Here is a 14,316-nt window from a genome sequence, read left to right as displayed (position 1 = left end):
AACTTAGTTGGAGTCCAATCTGTGACCCCAATTGGAAGAGTGTTAGCACCGTTCCACAGGTACTAACAACTATTGTGGAGTCATTCCTAACTAACGGGTGACCCTTGAGATTAGTTCTAAACTAGCGGGTGATCCCTGAGTATGTCAGTCCTATCTAACGGGTGACATCTCATAACCTACGCTGGCTATGTAGTTTTAGAACTTAAGGATTGCTTCTAGGGACCCAGTCCTAACTAATGGGTAAGAACTCATCCCTAGGCTCACTCGGTACTGAATCCTACTCCCAACTGAAAGACACTGAACTGAGTATACTAAACTGGAATGGACTGATACAGAGTTTATTAAGTTTTCTTGAGTTCTGTAACTGACTGAGTTCTACTGAGTTCTGTAACTAACTGGATTCTATTAATTGGTACATGACTGATACTATTTTGTAATTAACACTGACTATAGGTATACAGCTAAATTTTTGGGTATTAAATACCCCCAGGACTCGATAGCATAAAAAGTAAAGCAAAGCATAATCTTGAATAACATAATAATGTTCACTTGGTCAGAATTCATCTATAGAGATATTTTATCAAACACTTGTAATGCATTAACTTGTACATGAATAGGGAATACATGTTAGCATGCTATAATGGCATTATTTCATTCTCATAGACAATTTATCAAACACATGAGAGGCATTCTTATTTTACTAAATCATAAACACTTAGGGTAAACATGGTTATAACAATCAACTTGGAAATTGAAGGGTTTATCATGAATATCATGTAAATCAACTCATACTAGGAACAATTCTTGAAACTTGGAATTTAAATCATGGATAACACATAATACAATGCCCAAACTTGCAAATTTATGGATTATAACATGGGGGGATTACTCAATTCAATATATATGTTATTCAATTTCATGGAATCCACCATTAATCATGGATTTAAAACTCAATAAATGTCAAAACATGAATACAATCCAATTTCATACATGTAAATCATGAATCTTAAAGTTTTAAAAACGGATTCTTGGACTCTATAGGTGAAAGGGGCCCATAGATAAACACCTAACATACCTTAATTTGTTTGAAGTTCTTGGTGAATCCTTGGACTTTGTGCTTGATTTCTTGAACTAAGGTCTTTCCCTCTTGGGAGAGAATGGTTTAATTTAGGGGGAAATTGGGTGAATAATGAAGTAACTAGGTTAATTAGAGGTGAATTTCATGTTAAAGGCTGACTGGGGTGAGGGGCAAAAGACTTTAATGCCCTCAGATTTAAAACTCAAAATTACTGAAAATTCCTGATTTTGGCACCCGGTGCGACACGGTTCTATCGCACCGTGTCACTAAAAAATGTACAAATGGGAACTGGACTGGTGGTGCGACGCAGCACCATCGCGGTGTCTTACTGGATGTAATTTTTGGTCCTTGGCGCGACGCGGTAGAATCATGTTGCCTCGCTGGAAACTAATAATTATAAACTGGGTCTATAGCGCGACATGCCAATATCGCGAAGCAACACTGGAATTGACGATTGCCATTTGGTCCTACTCTGCAATGCGTTGATGGCTTAGGTGGCACACTGTCTTACTAAAATGACTCTAATTCTTCGCTCGGGTGTCGGATTTAAACTGAAATATACTGAGTATTTAAAAATTTTTGTATGGGATTACTCATGTACTAAAACTTAAATTAAGCTAGGGAAATACGGGGTATTACAACTTCCTAACTTGAACCTTTACTTCTAGAAGACGCACTTTCTAGTCGAGTTCTTACATTTGACCCCTAGGAGATGCACTTCCTTGTCTGGGTATTTCAGTTTTCATGTGTTAGGTAACACACTTCCTAATTTGAACATTCACTCATAGAAGATGCACTTTCTAGTTGAGTCATTTCATTTAACCCCTAGGAGATGCACTTCCTTGTCTGGGTAATTTAAGTTTCATGTGTTAGGTGACGCACTTTCTAACTTAAACCTTCACTCCTAGAAGACGCACTTTCTAGTTGAGTCATTTATTTAAACCTTAGGAGATGCACTTCCTTGTCTGGATAATTTAAGTATCATGTGTTAGGAGATGCACTTCCTAATTTTGGTCATCAATTTTTACTCAAAGGAGACACATTTCTTCAGCAAGGCCTTGATTCACCCTTTTTATTGTACTTTTCAAAAGTTGTGATCTGATGACTCTCACAAAAATTTCTAGTGCAAACTGGGACCAAAATTTTATTCGTGTTTATGGTAATTTCTTTTATGCCCAGGACCCTCCTGGAGAATGAAAATTTATTTTTTGCTCAAGACCCTCCTGGAGAATGGGAATTTATTTTTTGCTTAGGACCCTTCTGAAGAATGAGAATTTATTTTTTGCTCAGGACCCTCTTGAAGAATGAGACAAGACCCTGCTGAAGAATGGAAATTTATTTTTTGCTCAAGACCTTTCTGAAGAATGGGACAGGACTCTCCTGAAGAATGGGAATTTAATTTTTGCGTGGCACCCTCCTGAAGAATGTGAATTTATTTATATGCTTAGGACCCTCCTAAAGAATGGGACAAGACCCTCCTGAAGAATAGAAATTTATTTTTTGATCGGGACCCTCCTTAAGAATGAGAATTTATTTTTATGCTCAAGACCCTCCTGAAGAATGGGACATGACCCTCCTGAAGAATGGGAAATTATTTTTTACTCAGGATCCTTCTAAAGAATGGGACAGGACCCTTCTTAAGAATGGAAATTTATTTTTTGCTCAGGACCCTCCTAAAGAATGAGAATTCATTTTTATGCTCAGGACCCTCCTGAAGAATGGGATAAGACCCTCCTGAAGAATGGAAATTTATTTTTATGCTCAGGACCCTCCTGAAGAATGGGACAGGACCCTCCTGTAGAATGGGAATTTATTTTTATGCCCAGGACCCACCTGAAGAATGGGACAGGACCCTCCTAAAGAATGGGACAGGATCCTCCTAAAGAATGGCAATTTATTTTTTTCTAGGACCCTCCAGAAGAATGAGAATTTATTTTTTGCTCAGGACCCTCTTGAAGAATGGGACAAGACTCTTCTGGAGAATAGAAATTTATTTTTATGCTCATGACCCTCATGAAGAATGGGACAGGACCCTCCAGAAGAATGGAAATTATTTTTTATGCTCAGGACCTGCCTGAAGAATGGGACAGGACTCGCCTGAAGAATAAGAATTTATTTTTTCCTCAGGACGCTCCTGAAGAATGGGATAGGACCCTGTTAAAGAATGGGAATTATTTTATGCCAGGACCCCCTTGAAGAATGGGATGTTATTTTTCTGTTTCACTATTTTCTTTGAGTTCAGGAGCCCGCCTGAAGAACATAGTGAAGAAATAACAAGTCAAGAGCCCACCTGAAGAATAGGGTGAAGAAATAATAAATCAGGAACCAGCCTGAAGAATAGGATGAAGAAATAACAAGTCAGGAGCCCGCCTGAAGAACAGGGTGAAGAAATAGTAGATCAGGAACCCGCCTAAAGAATAGGGTGAGCATTATCAGTTGCAAGTTCAGGAGCCCGCCTGAAGAATAGGGTGGAAATTGTCAAGTTCAAGTCAGAGGAAAGTTTGAAGAATAAGTCAATTATCAAGATCCTCTCTAATGCCAAAATTCAACGAGAAAGAACATTTCGTGTTTCAAGTTCAACTCAGAATAACGACTATCTCACCATTTGAGAAGTCATGAAGATTCAAGTCAAGATTCCAGAAAAGCAGCATAGATAGGATCTTTCACTTGTATCTTTATTGTATTTTTTGTTATTCATTTCAATGTAAAAGCAGAAAGTCGAAAATCGAAAACTTGACGGAACCTCACTCGGCCATTAACTCTTTCCCTCACCATTTTACCTTTGAACTACACGTGACCTGATTCTCTAATAACCTGGGATATGTAGGTGGTCCAAAACCAAAACTCGGTCACATATTTTATTTTATTTTATTTTCTCCTCACTTTTCGAATAATTGGAGGATCAAAAATCACCTCTTTGTCTACTTTTTTGTATGAAAACTCCTCGAAATTTCTCACAAAGAGGGGAAAAATATAGATACGTAATTTTTTACCCTCCCCGAGTTTAATATATTTTTCGTTATGAATTATTATATTTTTGTCCAATATTTATTCTGACTCTTATTTCATGTTTAATAATTTTTTAGTTAAAAATAATTAACTAAATGAAGTTAATTTTAGGATATTTTATTTTATTTTTATTTTTATTTTAAAAAATAATACAAAAATTAAAAAATGTTTTTCTTTTTAAATTTTAAATAATTAAGCTAGTAGTTTTAGTACTATCTTAATTATATTTATTTTTGGCTATTAATAAACTTTTATTATATTTTCTTAAATATAAAAATTAATCAGTTATTATTATATTATTTTTACTATTATTATTATTATTATTTTATTTATTTATTTATTATTTTTATTTGTTATTATTATCTTCTATAAAAGAAAGAAAAGAAAAAGATTCAAAATTTAAAAATTTCAATCATATATGAAGCTAACCGTTCCCACATAAAGTCTCTGTACTTAAGAATTCCCTCAACCCCCAGAAAAAGAGACATACTATTCTGCCTACTTTGACTATCAGACACTGTAAAAAAAATGGAGAAAAACTAGAGAACAACAAAAACATCAGATAAAGAAGAAGAAAAAGGGAGAAAGAATGGAGGTTGGAGTTCCATTAAAGTTTCTGGTGACAATCTTTTGTTTCATCACTCGATTTGTTCATTACAGTTTCATATTCAAACATGTATTATTTATGTTAGCAATTTTATTATGGAAAAACATGAATGAAATATACAATATGCTATTTGTGTATGAAGATACCTAATGATATAATTTTAAGCACCATATTTTGCTAAAATATATATATGATTAATAAATTTAAGTCTAGAAACTAAGAAGTACATAGATGAAAAATATGTATATTTTTCTTTTACACAAACACATAAAGGGAGGGAAAAATTAGTGAGAATAAAAGGGAATTAGCTGGTGTAGTCACTGTAGCGGCAGAAGACCCACCGCCAATGCCGACCAGAACATTTTCTGTGTCAACAGACATCGCCCGCTCAAATTTCATATGAAAACAGCAACCCTAGTCTCAAAAGCCACCGGAATTGGCTAAATCTCACCGGATTTAGCCACCTCAATCTTGAAATGTCATCAAAAAAACACATCCATGCCGATGCCTTCCCCCTCCCTACACCCGTCTATGACCCGCCGAAAACACCCCCCAAAATCGGCGGAAAAACCACCCCCAAACTAGAAATCCACCCTTTTGCCGTCGCCGACAGCCACTGGATGGTGAAGCTTCTCTAACCTTCGTCTCTTCTTTTATCTTTCTCCTCTCATTTCCCATTGGCGACCACCACATCGCCGAAAAAAATTCCCACCGAAGCCTTTCTAAAAACAATTGTATTAGCAGTACTTGTTTGTGTTGCTATTATGCTTATCAACATTGAATTATTCAATTCTTACTCTAATTTATAAAAATAAAACCAAAAGGTTATGTATTGGGTATTCAAGAATTCTTTTTTTTTTTTCAGATTTTGAGGATAATGATGTGGATTCTTGATTTATTGTAATGGTTTTTGGTATTTCAAGAATTGGATTGTTAGAAAGCAGTGGATATATAAGAGTTGGGCTTTTCATATTTTAATTTGTCTGATAATGTGTGATTAGAGGTTGTATTAAATTTAAAGAGAATAAAATTTGGGGATTATATCAAAATTAGAAATAATATAGTTTGTTTTGGGTATTATTATTACTATTATTATTATTAATAATAATAATAATAATAATAATAAATCTAGATAATTATTTTTATTAAATTAACTAATCACTTAATTAAATTTTGCTTAAGGTTAAGTAGTATTTTCAAGTAGGCACGTCTTTTAACGCTAGGCAAATTTTAAACACGTTTAAATTTCTTGTCTCAATTAAGAATGCGGCGTACGCATTTTTTTGAGGCATTTAGAAAATTTAAGGATACAGTAATGTACCTTGACAAATATTTTTCTAAACTTAATTTTCACAAGTTTAATACAAGAGTTTTAAATAGTTTTAATATATTATAAATGAGCAATTTAGGCCTTTAAACATAATTTATCAAAAATAGTTTAAGTCCAGATAAGTCAATAAAAGCGGCTAGAACCACGGGACTCGAGGGGTGCGTCATACCTTTCCCTCGATCAACAGAATTCCTTACCCAGTCTTCTGTTTTTGCAGACTAGCAAAGAGTCATTTTCTTTTGATTAGGGATTCAATAAGGCGACTTGGAATACCATAACTCAATTTCAAGTGGCGACTCTAAAAAAGATAAAATAATTCCTATTCAATATCGTCACTTTAATTGAAAACACCCTTCGACTTCGACTCTCGAGCGAAAAAGGGGTGTGACAAAGATAAAATGGCAAATATTATGTTGGAGACACTATTTTGAATTATAACACAAGTATTGATTTAATAAGTAAAAAGTTAAAGTTTAAAATTTGAATTTAAAATGAATATATAAAATTTTGAATTAATGAAAAGATAATGATCATATCCAAAACTGAAATTGAAAAACTTTTTTAGTATGTAAATTTTATTTATCTATTTAGTAACCTTTTAAACCTTTCAATTTTAAATTTAAAAGATATAATTAAAATATTATTGAAAAAATAAGCTTTGAAATATAAAGAGATAACTTTATTAATTTATTAAAACTAAAGATAATGTCTCTCTAAATAAGAAACATAAATATGTGGTATAGTTATTTAGAACTCATTTAAAGCTCCCTTAAGCTTATCCTACCAGATATTGTAATATCATACAATCTCTTATTTTAAAATTTTGAAATTGTAGTTTTTTTAATCCAAATCAATATGTAAACTAGCCATATAAATTGGGATGCATTCCGTTATGACTCCCTCTCTTTATTACAAACAAATAGCTTCTTCTCCTCCTCCTTTTGTTTTTTATTTTATAGTTTATTTTATTTTATTTTTTAATACCAACGAGTGTAATTTAGAGGTTCAAAGATATCTTATTGATTAGTTTAATGAAATCAAATATTTGTCTTCTTAATTGTTGTTGTGTTGATTAATTTTCTCTCAGGTGATACAAACGGAATGACATGAAGTACATCGAAAAATATTATTAGTATGTGATAGCAACAGTGAATAACCTTTTTATATGCTTCAAATTATTAGTCAGTAATTAAAGTTGCATTATATTATACGTAGAAAAGTAAGAGTAATTGTGCAAATATGTTGATTCATTAAGAAATTGCATAAAAAATTGTTAATTATTATATGAATTTGATTATTTTTTCCAGGAAAGCAGCATGTTCAATTGGTCAAATTGCATAATTTGGAGTTTTTAAATGGAGGTACGACATCAATTCTAAAATATCCATTAAAGCGAGATGGTCAATGAAATGTTGCAATTGAAATTGCCTAATAAAATTTGTTATGTGAAATCTGGTGAAATTTAATGAATCCAAAAAAGTGAGAAACACACCATGTATTTGGAACATATCATGGAAATTTATGCTAAAAGTTCAATGTTTTTTTTTGTTGTTGTTGTTATTATGTTATTGTTATAGCATTATATTTATCTTTTGTTATAGATATAACTACAGAATTTGAAGTTTCTATATACAATTATATATGATTTATACAAATATCTCATAAACATTAAATGAATAGTTGGACGCTTTTGTTTTAAATAATATGATTTAACACGTTCAAAGTATTATTAAGAAACAATATAATCAGTAAAGATATAATGGTGAGTATTGTGATGGGGGGAGGGAGGGTAGAGAATTGTAGTGATCAGGACGGGGTGGGTGCCACGGCCCAAAAACGAGGGTCATGATGGCACTTGTCGCGACATACCTTGACAAGTAAGCCTATCACCCAAACTGATAAAAAAAAGAGGAAAAGACAGAAATATCCCAAGGTAAGGCCTCTAGAACGAAGCCGAACCATATAAGTAATCATAACAATGTAGAACTTATCCAAACTATTAATCATGCCCAAAACTAGGTGTCAATAGGGTAAGAACTACTAATACAATTCAGGAGTTAAATGCATCAAAAAAATAACCACAAAGGAATAATATATGTCTCCGAATACTAATAAAGACATAACTACTATAGGAAGATAGAGGTGAACTTCAGACGCATGAATGCCCAATCGCGACCTTGGAAGCTCCAACAATCGCACAAGTCAAGCAAGCTGAGGCGCACTTGAGCTAAGACCTGCACCGAAAGGGCGCAATAGGCATGAGTACGGTCCACTTGCACTCAGTAGGTATCATAGGTCGACCAAGAAAAGTAGTAAATAAAGCATACAAAATATACAATTAGGGCACGTCACCTGCAATCAAAAAATGTCCCACAACGGTAGCTCACACCGATTGCACTAACAGTTCTAATGTATATCACATATATTACAACAACACACGAAGATATAGAACACAAGTATACATTATGTCATATATAAATAGAACAAGGGAGAACATATAGATACAAGATCATCAAATACAAGTAAAGAAAGGTAAGACAAATACATAGATGACAAGTCAATATGGCAATACAACACAACATAAACACAATAAAGTAAGTGAAATGTATATGATAATGATGATGAAGAAGATGATGATGATGATGATGATGCACGAGGTCATTGCACACCCTCTGGGATCGTCGCACAATCCTCCTATACACCTACGGATCTAATACTTCCCGACATAGGACCCATGAGGGGTTCGTCAACCCGTATACAATCCACATATCTCATAACTCCTTTCCAGCACATTCCTCAAAAAGGGTTTTATAAGGTGTTACAATATCTTCTTCCCGGCACATCTCTCGAGAAGGGTTTTAAAAAGGTGTTGCCAGTGTTTCTCAGATGTTGCCACGGTGGTACCAATGTTTCATGAATGAGTGTGATATGAGGATGTCATGCTCACAACCAATCACAATGAGTATTTTAACAACCAACCACAATGATATATTTTCACAACCATGTGAGCCAATATCCGCTCATTATTTTAGTTTTATCCATGAATTTACACATGTCTCATATGTCAAATAAAGTATGAATATAATCACAATACACCAATGGTACCATATTAAGCATCTTAACAACACAATACAATTATTCAAGTATTCAAGGCTTTTAATATCATATAGGACCCCACACGGTCACATATTTCACATAATAACTCAATTTCGACAATTATATCACATATATGCCCCCACACGGGCACAGCACAAAAATAGCCATTTTTCTTGATTAGTTCCCACCCTTGACATATATTTTGTAACATCATTTAATACCCAGCCCATTTTGAAAGAGTTAAGTCATAACATACCTCCAAAGCCGAAACTGGTCCGCTATACTTCGAACCCACGACCTTAATTTCCATGAACAATTCCAAACTTCTCTAAAAATATCAAATATAAAATCTACGCATCAAAATAAAATCAACAACACTCATATTGACTACTTTTGGTTCGGGGTCAAAATGGACCCCCGGAACGAATTTTCAAAAAGGAAGGGCAAAATTGAAACTTTACTTCAAAAACATGTTCCCCATGTTATTAGGAATCTACAGCTGAAAACCCACATCAAGTCGAGTCAAAAATGAGGGTCAAATCGAAGAAAAATATTTTTGAGCTTTACCGAATAAAATCTTTGAAATTCGGGTTAAAATCAAGAATCGATGTTGTTTTGAGAGTTAAATTAATGAAAAACTAGTAATTATAAGATAAAAACATTATTCAAGTAAAAATGAGTGAAAATAGGATTTAAAATCAAGCCCTAAGATTTTTGGGTTTTGAGAAATTAATTAAGAAATTACTAAGAAAAAGATGAACTCTTACCTTAAATCCATAATAAAACCAACTATTAATCTAGCTTCCCAAACTCCCACAAGCTTTACTTTGAAGCTCTCATACTATTCTTGGGTTTAACTCTCAAGAGGCAAGATGAAAAATGAACAAAATAGGCCAAAAAAGAGTAAAAAGCTGTTATAAATAGCAGAAAAATCTGCACCATTGCAGATTTTTTTTTTTCAAGTCCAAACGGACTACGATAGGATGCCCAGGATTCATCCGGAGTCCAATATATGCAAACGAACTATGAAACCATACTAAATTCGACGTTTCGGATGCGATGAAGAAGTTGGATTTTTAAAAAAACATCGCTTTCAATAAGTTGACCCCCGAAATTCGAAATCATAATTTTTCAAACCGAGGGTCGAAATGAGATTTAAAAGACGTAAAATCACACCAAATATGCTAACACCCTAAAATCAACATTACAGATCTGTTGGGAAAGTCGGATTTTCCATCCGAGGTTGTTTCGATCAAATGTGGGTCCCACACCCATATTTCTAATTTTCCAACTTTCGAACCAATAGGTCAAAATGAGCTCGGGTGTGCCGAGACGCAAACCAAAGGTCTACCTAGCCTAAAATTGATATTTCGGAGTTGCTGGCATAGCCCGTTTAGCCATCCCTCACCCGAATCAAAAGATAACCCCATAAGTCTAAAATAAGGCTCTCGAAGTCATCAAAAACCTTAATATCGCATAAATGATACCAGAATGTATCAGAAAATATGTCAATCACTCTCACACCCTAGAAATTCCATAATACAACTACGAAGAGGGGTAAAATAGTCAAATCACATAAAATCACAAATTTCACATATTTCATCAAATTTTTAGGTCGTTACATCATCCACCACTAAAAATCTAGTTTGTCCTCGAACTAGGACAAAAGAAATGTCTAAATCAACAAAGAGTTGGGGATAAGAACTATGCATATCAGACTCAAGCTTCCAAGTAGCCTCATCTACAGGTCGATGTCGTCGCTGGACCATAACCACAGGGATCACTCTAGAGCGCAACCGCCTAACATCCCTAGCCATAATGGAAACTGGCTCTTTAACAAAGGACAACCGCTCATCTAACTGAACCGACTCCCAACGAATGATATGAGACTCATCAGGAATGTAGCGGCGAAGCATAAAAACACAAAAAAACTGGATGAACAACTCATAGATCAGGGGGAAAAGCCAACTCATAAGCCACATCACCAACAGTCCAAAGAATCTCAAATGGACCAATATACTTGGGGTTAAGCTTGCCTCTCTTCCCAGACCTCATCACACCCTTCATGGGTGAGACTCAAAGGAAGACACGATCACCAACACCAAATCTCAAGACATAAAGTCTACAATCAGCGTAGCACTTTTGCCTACTCTGAGCTGCTCGAAGTCTATCCTAAATGATCCTGACTCCGACCAAAGACTCACGAAGCAAGTCTGTACCTCAAAGTCTCACCTCTGAAACAATAAACCAACCCACTGGAGAGCGACAATGGTTACCATAAAATGCCTCAAAAGGAGCCATATCAATACTAAAATGTCAGCTATTATTATATGCAAACTTTCCTAACCAAACTATATCACGCATACGCGGAGCATCCTCTAAAACCTGGATAGTTCGCTCTGACTGGCCATCAGTATGGGATGAAATTCTATGCTAAGATAAACCTGAGTATCCAACTCATCTTGAAAAGTCTTCCAAAAGTGAGTTGTGAACACAGAACCTAGATCTGAAACAATGAACATCGATGCACCATGCTGACGTAAAATCTCACAAATGAAGATAGGGGCTAACCTATCAGCACTGAATGAGACCCAAATCGGAATAAAATAAGCTGACTTGGTCAATCGATCCACGATGACCCAAGAACTATCAGAACCATGAGATGTATGAGGCAAACCAGTCACAAAGTCTATGGTGATTTATTCCCACTTCCACTCGAGAATGAGTAACCTCTGAAGCAATCCACCAGGTCTCATATAATCGCCTCCACCTGCTGAAAACATAGGCAACGAGCCACAAAATATGCCATATCTCGCCTCATACCTCCCCACCAGTAGTGTTACCTCAAATCATGATACATCTTAGTCACACCTAGATGGATAGAATATCTGGAATAATGGGCCTCCTATAAGATCAACCTAATCCAGCCACCTAATCTCGGCATACAAACTCGACCCCCAATCCTCAAAACTCCATCTGAATCAAGTGAGGCTTCCTTAGCCTTCCCACTTAACACCTTACCTCGAATCAACCGCAATCTAACATCATCAAATTGATGAGCTCAAATCTGCTCCATCAAAAAAGATCTAGCCTCCGTAAATAGTAAAACATATCCAGGTATCAAAATATCAAGCCTAACCATCTGGTTAGCTAAAGACTGAACCTCTAAGTCCAATAGCCTCTCCTGGGTCAAAATTTTCCCCAAGCTACCCATGTTAGTCGACTTCCGGCTTAAGGCATCCGCAACCATATTAGTTTTTCCGAAAAGTTAAAGAATAGTCAAGTCATAATCCTTAAGCAACTAAAGCCAATGATGCTGCCTCATATTAAGATCTCGTTGGGTGAAGTACTAAAGGCTACGATGATCTGAGAAGATCTCACAATGGACTCTATACAAGTAGTGCCTCCATAACTTCAAGGCAAAAACAACTACATACAACTCCAAATCATGGGTAGGCTAATTCCCCTCATAAGGCTTTAACTGACGAGACGCATAAGCAATCACCTTGCCCTCCTGCATCAACACCACATCTAACCCAACACCATAAGCATCACAAAAGATGATAAAACACATGCCCTCCTTGGGCAAAGTCAAGATAGGAGCTTAAGTCAACAAATTATTGAGCTTTTGAAAGCTTGCCTCACAAGCATCGGATCACTGAAAGGAAATCTTCTTCTGGATCAACTTAGTCAATGGAGCTACAATGGATGAAAAACCCTCAACAAAATACTGATAATAACCTGTCAAGCCAACGAAACTTTAAATCTCGATGGGCAAAGTAGGTCTAACCCAATCACAAACCGTTGCAACCTTGGCTGGATCAACCATAATACCTTTCTTAGCCACCACATGACCCAAGAAAGAAATAGACTCCAACCAAAACTCGCACTTAGAGAACTTAACATACAACTTACATCCCTCAATCTTTGAAGTGCAATCCGCAAATGCTCTTCATGCTCAACCTCACTCTTAGAATACACTAAGATATCATCTATAAATACAATAATAAAGGAGTTAAGATATGATCAAAACACTTGGTTCATCAACTCCATGAATGCGACAGGGGCATTAGTCAACCCGAAGGACATGGACAAGAACTCATAATGACCATATCGAGTTTGAAAAGTTATCTTCCGAATATCCAAAGCTCTAATTTTCAACTGGTGATAACCGGACCTCAAGTCAATCATCAATAATAAAATTAATATCTCGATCCGAAGGCATACCAGGCAAGGTCGTAAAGAACACATCCATAAACTCACGGACAACACGGACATAATCCAAGGAAGGAGGCGAAACAACACTGGTATCAAGAATATAGGCCAAGTAAGATAAATATCCCCTTTCAACCAATTTACAAGCCTGAACATAAGATATAATCCTCTTAGGACCCGAATGAAGTGTACCCTTCCAAGCTATTTTTGGCACACCCGGCAAAGCTAAAGTCACAATCTTAGCAAAATAATCTAAGACAACATGATAAGGACTCAACCAATCCATACCCAAAATAATCATCAAAATCAACCATATCTAACACAAGTAAGTCTACCAAAGTCTCATGCCAAAAAATGTCACAACACAATATTGGTATACTCGATCCACCACTAAAGAATCACCTACTGGGGTAGATACACGAATAAGCATGGAAAGAGACTCACTAACAAAATCAAAACCCAAATCAAAATATACCGACACATAAGAGAAAATTGATCTAGGATCACATAATATAGATGCGGGGTTGAAACAAATGGGGATGATACCTATGCTCACAATATCAAAAACCTCTGCCTCAGGTCTAGCTAGTATAGCATAACACTGACCACGACCACCAACTACCTAGGTGGCCCCTCGACCACCACCACGGGCTCTATCTTCTTTACCTCTCGTACTTCTAGTAGAACCTCTACCTCTCACAGCTGAAATAAGAGCAGCCTGAATCACCCAACGGAGACAGTCCCTGTCCACATGGCCAATCTCATCACATATGTAGCAACCTCTATGACCAGTCGAAATGGGAGATAGTACAATTAGGCCTAAATAACCACCCTAAACTGCTGAAGTAGAAGATCCGCCAGCTGAACTCTATAAAGTCACCTGCACTGTCCTACCACGGTATCTACGAGAGCCTCTAAATCTCTGCCTCGAGAGGTCTGACTCCTAAACTCACCTAAAATAATGAGCCTTCTTGGCGCCTC

This window comes from Capsicum annuum, chromosome 12, assembly GCF_002878395.1.
Source record: "Capsicum annuum cultivar UCD-10X-F1 chromosome 12, UCD10Xv1.1, whole genome shotgun sequence".
Taxonomy (NCBI): Eukaryota; Viridiplantae; Streptophyta; class Magnoliopsida; order Solanales; family Solanaceae; genus Capsicum; species Capsicum annuum.
This window is presented reverse-complemented; position numbering follows the sequence as displayed.